Genomic DNA, 14,987 nt, shown 5'->3' with positions numbered 1-14,987 from the left:
CTTTAACTATTTTTGTTCTTTGTGCCAACCAACCAACTCTACTTCTCTTATTCAGAGCAGAGAGCCTTACAGCTCACTGCTTCATTCACAAAAGAACTATTATCTCAGTGTGGTATTTCTGTGTCCAAATAATTCCAGAGAAGGAATTCATTGAAAGGGAGATTTCACATTACTATAATAAATGGAGTACGAAATGCTGTGAGTTCCCTGTGAAATCACTGTGCTAGGTTACTCTTTAACGTTCCTACTTCAAAGCAAAAACAAAAACCCACAAAACAACAAAACAGAGCCTTCTAGACTTACCTCAAATGAAGCAATGAAATTATGATTAAACACAGTTACTGTCAATAATATCTGCCCAAGGGGAGGTTTTGAAAAAGGTGAGGAGGAGATCTACTCTTTGAAACAGATACCAGGTTGCTTCTCATACCCTCTATTATTCATCCAAAAGAAGAGTTAAAATTAGCTCCGCCATGCAAAAAAAAAAGCATCATCTATCAACCAAAGACCTGGAACTACAAGTAGAAGGTGAAAATTAATGTGGTAAAGTATTAAGATTATTTTGGTTAGAGAATAAGAGACTATGGAAATTCTTATGATCTCCAGGAATCAGTTTTTCTAAAACTGCTGTCTCTGTGCTTAGTTTTTAAATAGACTTTTTATTTTTTGGAGCAGTTTTAGATTTACAGCAAAATTGAGCAGAAGGTACAGAGATTTCCCATATACCCTTGTCCCTGTATACCCTGTCTATACACAGCCTCTCCAACTATCAAAATCCCCACCATGGAGTGGTACATTTGTTAGAATCAATGAACCTACATTGACACTTCATTATCATTCAACATCCATAGTTTACGTTAAGGTTCACTCTTGGTATTGTACATTCTATGGGTTTGAACAAATGTATAATGACACTTATCCACCATTAGCAGTATCATAGAGAGTTGCTTCACCACACTAAAAATCCTCTGTGTTCTGCTTATTCATCCCTCCCTGCCCTCTAACTCCTGGCAACCAATGATTTTTTTATTGTCTCCATAGTTTTGCCTTTCCCAGAATTCAGTATAGTTGGGATCATAGAGTAGGAACCTCTTCAGATTGGCGTCTTTCACTCAATAATATGCATTTAAGGTTCCTCCTTGTCTTTTCTTGGCTGAATAGCTCTTTTTTTTTAGTGCTGAATAATGTGTTCCATTATTCCATGTAGTCTGGACATACCACAGTTAATCCATTCACCTACAAAAGGACATCTTGGTTGCTTCCAAGTTTGGGCAATTATGAATAAAGCTGCTACAAACATCCATGTGTAGGGATTTGTGTGGACATATGTTTTCAAATTCTTTGGGTAAATGCCAAGGAGTGTGATAGTTGAATCTTTTGATAAGAGTATATTTAGTTTTGTAGGAAACTGCCAAACTGTCTTCCAAAGTGGCTAGACCATTTTGCAAATAGCGAAGAATGAGAGCTCCTATTGCATCATATACTTGCCAGTATTTGATATTGCTAGCATTCTGGATTTTGGCCATTCTAATAATATGTAGTGGTATCTCATTATTGTTTTAATTTGCAATTCCTTAATGACATATGATGTTGAGGATCTTTTCTTATGCGTACTTACAACTTGTATATCTCTTTGGTGAGTTGCCTGTTATTTTTACTTAAAGATTTTTATTTTGAAAGACAAATCATCATTAAAATTACACTGGATATGGAGAAGATCCAAGATGGCGGCATGAGTAGTCTTCTTTGTCTCTCCCCCTTCGAGTCTACAACTAATTGGACATTCATCGCTTAACAAAGGATATCCATATAGCATCTCAGGACACCTGAGAGACCCACACTGCTATACATCGGAAGGCAGATGGACTTCCCTCCGGGAGGAGGTGGAGATAGGTGAAAACTCTCCAACCCCAACCCCGAACAGCCTAGTACCTGCAAGTGGCTTTCTTCCAGCGGATGCCCCCAGAACATCGACACACACCTAGGGCAGGAGGGAGTGCACACCAGAGGAGTGACGGTGGAAACAGGTGACCAGAGCCCTACCTAAGCCCCCCACAATTACACCTAAGCCCAGAGGGAAGCTCCAGAGTTACACACCTGAGTCTGCGGGGAAAACCTCTACCCACCATTAGCGGGGAGGCCCTTCCCAGGATCCACAATGCCGGGAGGGTCCCAGAGAGAATCCCAAATAGTGCGGCAGCGGGCCAGCTGCCGCTGCCAGCCCCACTGACTGCCGGACGGGGCTCGGGACTACCGGAGATCTCCTGGGAGAGTACTGGGGCTGGGTGGAGCTCCAGCAGCCAGCTCCACGGCCCAGGAGTGAAGCTCCAGAGTTCCGCCTGGGCAGCAGGCAAAGTCTCTGCCTGCCATTAGCGGAGAGGCCCTGCCCAGCATCCACAACTCCGGGAGGCACCTGGAGAGAATCCCAAATGGAGCAGCGGCCCACCAGCTGCCACCACCGGACCCACTGACAGCAACTATCACGGCTTGGGGCTCAGTGCTAACGGAGATCTCCTGGGAGAGGACTGGGGCTGGGTGGAGCTCCAGTGACCGGCTCCGCGGCCTGGGGGGGATACTCCAGAGTTCCGCCCCAGCAGCAGGCAAAGTCTCTGTCTGCCATTAGTGGAGAGGCCCCTCCCAGCATCCACAACACCAGGAGGGTCCCAGAGAGGAGAATACCAGGCAGGGCAGCAGCCAGCCAGCTGCCACTGAACTCAAGGTCTCCGGCTACCCCCCAGACAGGGAAAGGGGCTCCCTGAGATCCTGGGGGAGAGGACTGGGGCTGGGAGGAGTTCCAGGGACCTGGCTCTGTAGCCCAGGGGAAAACCCTACAGTCTCACAGCAGCCTCAGTGATAGCCTCTGCACAGCACTAGTAGAGAGCATCCACCCGGCAGCCACAAGGCTGGAAGACCCTGGGACAAAAGTAGCATAGCTAGGTGAGCTAACCACAGACTGCAGAAGATGCCAATAGCTCTGCTGTGACCCATAGTGGACAAGTGAGATTTTGTGGGCGTCGACAGTGACGGAGCTGCAAATATAAGTGATCCTGCCCCTGGCCGCTGGAAAAGCCCATAACACAGCTGCAGACCCCAAGGAGAGGGCACGTCTAGGTGGTCTGCAACAGTAGGCACCGGCAGCCTGAAGCTCCCCCGTGACGGCCCCCACAGCTGAAGAGGGAACCCACAGGACCACTGTGACTACGAGGAGGGGCCCAGGCCCAGTTAGCAACAGCTCATAGAGTTCCTGGTTGGTGCAGTATAAACAGCTGCTCCTCCACCACACCAGTAGAAACAAGTGGAAGCAGTAACTAAACTCTATCTCTATGCGGAGGCACAAATCTACAACATCAAGCAATATGAAAAAATATATTAAATCTCCAGAACAGAAGGAAAATAAAAAATACACAGAAAAAATCCCAAAGAAAATGAAATATATAACCTAAATGACGATGACTTCAAAACAGCCATCATTAAAAAACTCCATGAGTTAAAAGAGAATTCAGATAGACAACTCAACGAGTTCAGGAGCTATGTCACAAAAGAGTTTGATACTATAAAGAAGAACCAAACAGAAATACTGGAAATGAAGAACACAATAGAGGAGATCAAGAAAAATCTAGACGCACTGAACAGTAGGGCTGATAATATGGAGGAAAGAATTAGCAATTTGGAAGATAGGAATATAGAAATGCAGCAGGCAGAGGAGGAGAAAGAAGTAAGACTAAAAAGAAATGAAGAAACTCTCTGAGAATTATCACACGCAATTAGGAGATACAATGTAAGGATTATAGGTATACCAGAGGGAGAAGAGAGGGAGAAGGGGGCAGAAAGCCTATTCAAAGAAATAGTGGCTGAGAACTTACCAAACCTGGTGAGAGAGATGGAACTTCATGTGACAGAAGCCAATAGATCTCCAAACTTTATCAATGCAAGAAGACCAACGCCATGGCATATAGTAGTGAAGCTAGCAAAAGTCAACGACAAGGAGAAAATACTAAGGGCAGCCAGGCAGAAGAAATGAACCTACAAAGGAACCCCCATCAGGCTATCATCAGATTTCTCAGCAGAAACTTTACAGGCTAGTAGAGAGTGGAATGATATATTCAAAAATCTGAAGGACAAAATCCTACAGCCGAGAATTCTCTACCCAGCGAAAATACGATGGAGAAATAAAAACTTTGCCAGATAAACAAAAATTAAGGGAGTTCATTGCCACAAAACCTCCTCTTCAGGAAATGCTCAGGAAAACCCTCATTCCTGAAAAATCAAAAAAAGGAAAGGGGCTACAAAACCAAGAGCAAAGGAGATAAGTAGAAGGACAACAACAGAGAATAGCAGCTCTCCATCAGAACAGGCTAAACCTTGGGATGAGAAACAAAGGAAATTGAAGAAAACCAGAAAACAAGACATAAAATGGCAACAGTAGGCCCCCACATTTCAGTAATCACTCTAAATGTAAATGGATTGAACTCTCCAATCAAAAGACACAGAGTGGTAGGGTGGATCAAAGAACAAGACCCAACAATATGCTGCCTCCAGAAACACACCTCAGCCCCAAAGACAAACACAGACTCAGAGTGAAGGGATGGAGGACAATACTCCAAGCTAATAATGAACAAAAGAAAGCAGGTGTCACTATACTAATATCAGACAAAGTAGACTTCAAAGCAAAACAGATAAAGAAAGACAAAGAGGGTCAGTATATAATGATAAAAGGGACTCTCCACCAAGAAGACATAACACTTATAAATATATACGCACCCAACACAGGAGCACCAAAATTTGTAAAGCAACTCTTAACAGAACTAAAAGAAGACATCCACAACAATACAATAATAGTAGGGGACCTCAACACACCATTAACACCAATGGACAGAACATCCAGACAGAAAATAAACAAGGAAATTATAGAATTAATTGAAAAATTAGAACAGATGGACTTAATAGATATATATAGGACACTTCATCCAAAAACAGCAGGTTACACATTCTTCTCAAGTGCACATGGAACATTCTCAAGGATAGACCATATTTCGGGAAACAAAGCAAGCATCAATAAATACAAGAGAGTGAATAATATCAAGCATCTTTTCTGATCATAATGCTATGAAGCTAGAAATCAACTACAAGAATAAAGCAGAGAAAGGTGCAAAAATGTGGAGACTAAACAACACGCTTTTGAACAAACAATGGATTATTGAAGAAATTAAAGAAGAAATCAAATATTATCTAGAGACAAATGAAAATGAGAACACGACATACCAAATCATTTGGGATGCAGCAAAAGCAGTCCTAAGAGGGAAATTCATTGCAATACAGGCTCACTTCACTAAATGAGAAAAGCTCACATAAGCAACCTCAAATGACACCTAACAGAATTAGAAAAAGAAGAACAAACAAAAACCAGAGTCAGCAGGAGGGAAATAATAAAAATAAGAGCAGAAATAAAGGATATTGAAACCAAAAAGACAGTAGAAAGGATCAATGAAACAAAGAGTTGGTTCTTCGAAAAAATTAACAAAATCGACAAACCCTTAGCCAGACTCAGCAAGAAAAGAAGAGAGAAATCTCAAATAAATAATATTAGGAATGAGAGAGGAGAAATCACAACAGATACCAACGAAATACAAGGGATCATAAGAGAATACTATAAAAAACTATATGCCAACAAATTGAACCACCCAGAAGAAATGGATAAATTCCTAGACTCCTACAACCTCCCCAAACTGAATCAGGAAGAAATGGAGAATCTGAATAGGCCAATCACAAGTAAAGAAATAGAAACAGTAATCAAAAACCTCCCCAAAAATAAGAGTCCAGGACCAGATGGCTTCTCTGGAGAATTCTACCAAACATTCAAAGAAGATTTAATACCTATCCTTCTCAAACTATTCCAGAAAATTGAGGAAGATGGAGTACTCCCTAACACATTCTGTGAAGCCAACATCACTCTGATCCCCAAACCCGACAAGGTCAACACAAAGAAGAACTACAGGCCGATATCACTGATGAACATAGATGCAAAAATCCTCGAACAAAATTCTGGCAAACTGAATACAGCAATACATCAAAAAAGATTATACACCATGATCAAGTGGGATTTATACCAGGGACACAGGGATGGTTCAACATCCGCAAGTCAATCAACGTGATACACTACATTAACAAAATGAGAAACAAAAACCACATGATCATCTCAATAGATGCAGAGAAAGCATTCGACAAGATCCAACATCCATTTATGATAAAAACCCTCCATAAAATGGGTATAGAAGGAAAGTACCTCAACATAATAAAGGCCATATATGACAAACCCGCAGCCAACAACATACTCAATGGACAAAAACTGAAAGCCATCCTTCTGAGGACAGGAACAAGACAAGGGTGTCCACTTTCACCACTCCTATTCAACATAGTACTGGAGGTGTTGGCCAGAGCAATTCAGCAGGAAAAAGAAATAAAAGGAATCCAAATAGGTAATCAAGAAGTAAAACTCTCGCTGTTTGCAGACGACATGATCTTATATATAGAAAACCTCAAAGAATCCATAGAAAAACTATTAGAAACAATCAACAACTACAGCAAAGTAGCAGGGTATAAAATCAACATACATAAATCAGTAGCATTTCTATACACTAACAATGAACTAACAGAAAAAGAACTCAAGAACTTAATCTGATTCACAATGACAACAAAAAGAATAAAATACCTTGGGATAAATTTAACCAAGGAAGTGAAAGATTTATACAATGAAAACTACAAGACTTTCTTGAAAGAAATTGATGACGACATAAAGAGATGGAAAGACATTCCATGCACATGGATTGGAAGAATAAACATAGTTAAAATGTCCATACAACCTAAAGCAATCTACAGATTCAACGCTATCCCAATCAGGTTCCCAAGGACATTCTTTACAGAAATTGAACAAAGAATCCTAAAATTCATATGGGGCAACAAAAGACCACGAATTGCTAAAGCAATCCTAAGAAAGAAAAACAAAGCCGGAGGCATCACAATCCCCGATTTCAAAACATACTACAAAGCTACAGTGATCAAAACAGCATGGTACTGGTACAAAAACAGGTGCACAGATCAATGGAACAGAATTGAAAGCCCAGAGATAAAACCACACATCTATGGACAGCTAATCTTCAAAAAAGGAGCGGAGGGCCTACATTGGAGAAAAGAAAGTCTCGTTAACAACTGGTGCTGGGAAAACTGGACAGCCACATGCAAAAGATTGAAAATTGATCATTCTGTTTCAACACACACCAAAATAAACTCAAAATGGATCAAAGACCTAAAGATTAGCCCTGAAACAATAAGTCTTCTAGAAGAGAATATAGGCAGTACACTCTTTGACATCAGTTTCAAAAGAATCTTTTCAGACACTATAACTCCTCAGTTGAGGGAAACAATAGAAAGAATAAACAAATGGGACTTCATCAGACTAAAGAGTTTCTTCAAGGCAAGGGAAAACAGGATTGAAACAAAAAAATAGCCCACTAATTGGGAAAAAATATTTACAAGCCACTTATCTGACAAAGGGTTAATCTCCGTAATATACAAAGAACTCCCACAGCTTAACAACAAAAAAACAAACAACCCGATCAAAAAATGGGCAGAGGACATGAACAGACATTTCTCCAAAGAAGATATAAGTATGGCCAATAGACACATGAAAAGATGTTCATCATTGCTAATCATCAGGAAAATGCAAATCAAAACTACACTAAGGTATCACCTTACACCCGTTAGATTGGCAAAAATATCCAAAACCAAGAGTGACAAATGTTGGAGAGGTTGTGGAGCAAAAGGAACCCTCATACACTGTTGGTGGGAATACAAACTAGTGCAGCCACTATGGAAAACAGTATGGAGATTTCTCAAAAAGTTAAAAATAGAAATACCTTATGACCCAGCCATCCCACTAATGGGTATCTATCCTAAGAACCTGAAATCAGCAATCCCAAGAGTCCCTTGCACCCCTATGTTCATCGCAGCATTATTTACAATAGCCAAGACGTGGAACCAACCTAAATGCCCAGAAACTGATGATTGGATAAAGAAGATGTGGTATATATACACAATGGAATACTAGTCAGCCATAAAAAAGGACAAAATTGTTCCATTCGCATCAACATGGATGGACCGCGAGGGTATTATATTAAGCGAAATAAGCCAGACAGAGAAAGATGAATTCTATATGACTCCACTCATAGGTGGAAGTTAACATATAGACAAGGAGAACTGATCGGTGGTTACCAGGGAAAAGGGGAGGTAGGGGGAGGGCACAAAGGGGTAAGTGGTGTACCCACAACATGACTAACAATAATGTACAACTGAAATCTCACAAGGTTGTAATCTATCATAATCTTAATTTAAAAAAATTACATTGGATGTTTTATATAAGACTACGTACATAAATACTGATTATAATACTGTAAGCAAAAGGAGAAAAATAAAAACAATGTGGATAATTGCCAATTAAACCCTTAATTTCAGAGTTTTTAAATCTCAAAAAGATAAATATTTTGGGCAATATATTAGGTCAAACCTAAGTTGATGAAATTATTTATTTAACTGATTCTTAGCTTAAAAAAAGCTCCCAGGGCTTCATTCTATTTTTTTCTTTTTAAAATTTATGTTGCATCTTTGTAGGAAAACAATTTACAGAGATTCTAGAATTTGGTTGAATATATCTTATTATTTATTGATATACATTTTTGGTCTCTATCCTTTTAGAGAAATCAAATCTCAGAAGGAATGTAGGAATCTGCTGGCAGGATTAACATTAGTAATTCAATTCAGTTAATATTTAATTAATTCAATAAATTAATATTTGTTTAATCACTATTTCACTGTCTTGAATCACCAACACAATTTGTATTTCACTACATGAAGAAAGTTAACAGTTGATGGACATATATAATATTAATGTCAAGAAATAAAGTTCAAGGGCTGGCCCAGTGGCATAATGAAGTTCACATGTTCCACTTTGGCAGCCCGGGATTTCCCGGTTTGGATCCTGGGCATGGACCTACACACTGCTCATCAAGCCATGCTGTGGCAGCATCCCACATAGAAGTAGAAGGACTTACAACTAGGATATACAACTATGTTCTGGGGCTTTGGAGAGAAAAAAAAAGAGGAAGATTAGCAACAGATGTTAGCTCAGGGCCAATCTTCCCCACCAAAAAGCATACCTAAGAAAAAAAAGTTTAAAAAAAAAGAAAGACCAAAATTTTTTATTAATAGACATGTCTGTAATAATTTAATTCTTCAACGTTTTTATTGTCATAAAAAGCACATAAAATGAGATCTACAGTCTTAACGAATGTGTGAGTGGATAGTAGAGTATTATTAACTATAAGCACAAACTAGTACAGCAGATCTCCAGACCTATTTCATTTTGCTTGACTGAAACTTAGTATCTATTCTCCGTGAGGGGTTTTTGCCCTTTTTTTAACCAAGTTGTTTGTTTTCTTATTGTTGAGTTTTAGGAGTTCTTTGTATAATATGGATAACAATGCTTTAGCAGATACGTCTTTTTCCAAATATTTTCTCCATGCCTGTGGCTTGTCTTTTCCTTCTCTTGACAGCATCTCTCTCAGAGCAGAAGTTTTTAATGTTGACGAAGTCCAGCTTGTCAAGTATTTCTTTCACAAGATTGTGCCTTTAATGTCATATCTAAAAAGCCATTGCCAAACCCAAGGTTATCTAGATTTTCCATTATGTTATCTTCTAGGAGTTCTTGAGGTTTACATTTAGGTCTATGCTCCATTGTGATGTAATTTCTTGTGACAGCTGTAGTTATGTTTAGATTCATTTTTTGCATGTGGATGTCCAGTTCCAGCACCACTTGTTGAAAAGACTATCTTTGCTCCATCGTATTTCCTTTACTCCTTTGTGAAAGATCAGTTGACTATATTTATGTACACCTTATTTCTGGGATCTCTATTCTATCCCATTAATCTATTTGTCTATTTTTTGACAATACTACAGTGTCTTGATTATAACAGCTTTATAGCAAGTCTTGTAATCAAGTATTGTCAGTCTTCCAAATTTGTTCTTCTTTCACAATATAGTGTTGTCTATTCCAGGTCTTTTGCCTCTTTATGTAGACTTTAGAATAAATTTGTCAATATCCACAAAATAACTGTCTTGGATTTTTATTGGGATTGCACTCAATCTACAGATCACGTTGAGAAAAACTGACATGTCAACAATATTGAGTGTTCCTTTCCATGAACATGGACTATCTCTCCATTTACTCAGTTATTCTTTGATTTCTTTCAACAGAGTTTTGTACATTTCTTCATATAATTCTTGTAAATATTTTGTTAAATTTATAGTTAAGTATTCCATTTCTGGGTGTCGAATGTAAATGATATTGTGTTGTGTTTTTTGTGGGTTTTTTTGAGGAGGATTAGCCCTAAGCTAACATCTGCTGTCAATCCTCCTCTTTTTGCTGAGGAAGACTGGCCCTGAGTCAATATCCAGCCCATCTTCCTCTAGTTTGTATGTGGGATGCCTAGCACAGCATGGCTTGCCAAGCAGTGCCGTGTCTGCACCCGGAATCCAAACTGGCGAACCCCGGGATGCTGAAGCAGAACATGCACACTTAACCTCTGCACCACCGGGCTGGCCCCAATGATACTGTGTTTTTAATTTCAAATTCCACTTGTTCGTTGCTGATAAATAGGAATCTGGTTGACTTTTGTATATTAACCTTGTATCCTGCAAACTCACCATAATTGCCTATTAGTTTCAGGAAGTTCTTTTGTTGATTTTTTTTTTGTTTTCTACATGGACCATCATGTCGTCTGCAAACAAAGACAGTTTTATTTCTTCCTTCTCAATCAGTATACATTTTACTTCCTTTTCTTCTTTTAAAGTATTAGTTAGGACTTCCAGTAAGATGTTGAAAAAAAGTGATGGGGGGGGCATCATTGCCTTTTCCTGATCTTAGTAGAAAAGCTTCTAGTTTCTCACCAATAAGTATTATTTTAGCTGTGGATTTTTGTAAATATTCTTTATAAAGTTAAGGAAGATTCCCCCATCCCTAGTTTACTGAGAATTTTCATAATAAATGAGTGTTGGATTGTGTCAAATGCTTTATCTGCATCTATTGATATGATCATGTGATTTTTCTTCTTTTGACAGTCGACGTGAAGGATTGCATTAACTGATTTTTTAATGTTGGACCAGCCTTGCATACCTGGGATAAAACCCACTTGGTGGTATTGTATAATTCTGTCCATACATTTTTAATTTTAAGTTGCTAATATTTTGTTAAGGATTCTTGCATCTATGTTAATAAGAGATATTGGTCTGTAGTTTTCTTTTCTTGTAGTGTCTTTGCCTATTTTAGTATTAAAGTAATGCTGCCCTCATAAAATGAGTTAGAAAGTAATCCCTCAGCTTCTGTTCTCTGATAGAGATTTTAGAGAATTAGTATGATTTCTTCCTTAAATGTTTGGTAGAATTCACCAGTGAACTCATCTGGGCCTGGTGCTTTCCTTTTGGGAAGGTTATTGATTATAAATTCAATTGCTTTCATTGATATAAGCCTATTCTGATTGTTTATTTCTTCTTGTGTGTATTTTGGCAGATTGTGTTTTTCAAGAGATTGGTCCATTTCGTCTAGGTTATCAGATTTATAGGCATAGAGTTGTTCATAGTATCCTTTATTATCTTTTTAATGTTCATAACATCTGTAGTGATAGCCCCTCTTTCCTTTCTTTCCTTTTTTTCCTTAAGATTGGCAGCCTGAGGCAACATGTGTTGCTAATCTTTCTTTTTTTGCTTCTTCTTCTTATTCTCCCCAAAGCTCCCCCAAGTACATAGTTGTATATTCTAGTTGCAAGTCTTTCTAGTTGTGCTATGTGGGACACCAACACGACACGGCCTGATGAGTGGTGCTAGGTCCACACCCAAGATCCACACCAGTGAGACCCTGGGCCACCGAAGCAGAGTGCACAACCACTTGGCCATAGGTCCAGCCCCACTTCTTTCACTTCCAATATTAGTAACTTGTCCTCTCTCTTTTTTATTTAGTTAGACTGGCTATAGGCTTATCAATTTCATTGATATTTTCAAAGAATCAGCTTTTGGTTTCATTGATTTTCTCTATTAATTTCTTTTCAATTTCATTGATTTCTGCTTAATTTTTATTATTTCTCTTCTACTGCCTTCTTTGGATATAATTTGTTCATGTTTTTTACAGTTTCTTAATGTGCAATCTTAAAAAATTTATTTTAGATCTCTCTTCTTTTCTCATGCATGCATTCAATGCTATATATTTTCTTCTAGCAATAATGTTGCTGCATCTCACAAATTTTAGTGAATTGTATTTTCATTTTCATTTAGTTCAGAATATTTTAAAATTCCTCTTGAGATTTCTTTTTTGACCCATGTGCTCCTTAGAAGTGTGCTGTTTAATCTATACATATTTTGGAATTTTCCAGCTATTTTTCTGTTATTGATTTCTTGCTTAATTTCATTGTTGTCTGAGAACAGAAATTGTATTATTTCTAATCTTTTAAATTTATTAGGGTGTGTTTTATGGCCCAGAATTTGGTAAATTTTGGTGAATGCTCCATGTAAGCTTGAGAAGAATGTGTTTTCAGCTGTTGTTGCATGAAGTAGTCGATACATGTCAATTTTGTCCATTTGATTGATGCTGCTATTGAGTTCATTCATGTCCTTACTGATTTTCTGCCTGCTGGATCTGTCCGTTTCTGACAGAGGGGTTTTGAAGTCTGCAACTGTAATAGTGGATTCATCTATTTCTCCTTGCAGTTCTATCAACTTTTGCCTCATGTGTTTTGATGATCTGTTGTTAAGACACACACACATTAAGGATTGTTATGTCTCCTAAGAAAAATTACCCGTTTATCATTATGTAATGCCTGTCTTTATCCCTAATGAGTTTCCTTACTTTGAAGTTTGCTTTATCTGAAGTTGACATAGCTACTTCTCCTTTGTTTTGATTAGTGTTAGCATGGTATATCTGTCTCTATCCTTTTACTTTTAATCTATATGTGTCTTTATATTTAAAGTGGTTTTCTTGTAGACAGCATATAGTTGGGTATTATTTTGATCCACTCTGACAATCTCTGTCTTTCATTGACATATTTAGACCACTAATGTTCAAAGTGATTATTCATATAGTTGGATTAATATCTACCATATTTGTTACTGTTTTCTATTTGTTGCACTTGTTCTTTGCTTGTATTTTTGTCTTTCACTCTTTTTCTGCCTTTTGTGGTTTTCATCGAGTATTTTATATAATTCCATTGTCTCTCCTTTTTTAGCATGTCAGTTATACTTTTCTTTCTTTTTTCTGCTTCTACTGGTTGCCTTAGAGTTTGCAATATACATTTACAACTATTCCAAGTCCACTTTCAAATAGCACTACGCTGCTTCACAGGTAGTGTGAATACTTTATAATCATAAAATAATCCTAATTCCTCCCTTCTGTCCCTTGTTCATTGCTGTCATTCATTTCACTTATATATAAGCACACAAAGGTGTATAAGCATACACATATATATGTGCCTCTATATATTGGCATACATAATGCAGTAATTATTGCTATTATTATTTTGAACAAACTGTTACCAGTTAGATCAATTAAGAATAAGAAAAATTAAAGTTTTTGTTTTGTCTTCCCTTATTCCTTTGTGGGGACCTGAAATTGGCCACCCCAAGATATGTCTCTTTGACATCAGGATTATTTGAGGCTGATTGCTTTTGATAAACTGGGACAGGGAAGGAGGCTCTGAGGAATGGAACTTGCCCTTCATTAGGACACACTTACATTTGTAAGGTAAATCTCTATCTGTAAAGGTGCCTCCCTCTCTGTACCAAGAAGAAGAAAGGAGATGACCTTCTCTCTAGAAACTCTTAATCAATGCCAAAGGCAAGGACTTAAAATCTGCATTTTATTGTGCTTCTCTGGTAACCTCCTGTAACTGACTTCCCTCCCCCTCCCAACGTTGGCATCTCCTTAAAGATTAAGCATCTTTCTTTAGGCTGGGAACCAATTGCGGCGCTCATCTGTGACCACCCCGCAGCCTGAGGCAACACGCCTGCCACCCCCGCGGCGTTCACTGGGACAGCAGACCTATCTGTCGTTTCCATCGAGTTCTGTGCTGACAGAACAGCCTTGTGACTATTGTAAAAGGGACATTTCAATCATATGTGAAACACCCTGTTTGGGGGTATATAACCACTGTGTGCACCCCACTTCTTCGGTGTCCTTTCTTCCTTCGTGAAGAAAGGCCCCGGGCCATGGTTCCTCATAAAGTTTTGTTTAATTTTCTCTTGCTATTCTGTCTCATGTGAATTTAATTCGTTCTCCGGCCAGACGAACCCACATTTGGGAAGAGGAAATGTCCTCCTCCCATACACCTTCTTCAAAGCTATTCATTTCTCTATGTAGACCTGGGTTTTTAACCTATAATATTTTCCTCCTCTCTAAAGAACTTCTTTTAACATTTCTTGCAAGGCAGTTCACTGGCAAGAAATTCCCTCAATTTTGGTTGTCTGAGGAAGTCTTTATTTCTCCTTCACTTTTAAAGGATTATTTGACCAAGGGCAGAATTTTAAATTGGTAGATATTTTACTCTCAGCAATTTAAGTATTTCACTCCACTCTTTTCTTGCTTGAATAGTTTCTGAGATGAAGTCAGATGTAATTCTCATCTTTGTTTCTCTCCAGGCAAGGTGTTTTTTTCCTCTGGCTTCTTTCAGGATTTTCTCTTTATCTTTGATTTCCTGTTGTTTGAAAAACATATGCTTAGGTGTAACTTTTTTGGCATTTATCCTGCTTGCTGTTGTTCTCTGAGCTTCCTCGATTGTGGTTTGATGTCTGACATTAATGTGGGGAAATCTCATTCATTGTTTTTTCAAACATTTCTTCTGTTCTTTTCTGTCTCTCTTTTCCTTCTGGTAGTCCCATTATGTGCCTGTTACGCC

Source organism: Equus przewalskii, chromosome 2 (assembly GCF_037783145.1).
Source record: "Equus przewalskii isolate Varuska chromosome 2, EquPr2, whole genome shotgun sequence".
Lineage (NCBI taxonomy): Eukaryota > Metazoa > Chordata > Mammalia > Perissodactyla > Equidae > Equus > Equus przewalskii.
The sequence above is the reverse complement of the archived record's forward strand: the minus strand, read 5'-3'. Positions refer to the sequence as shown.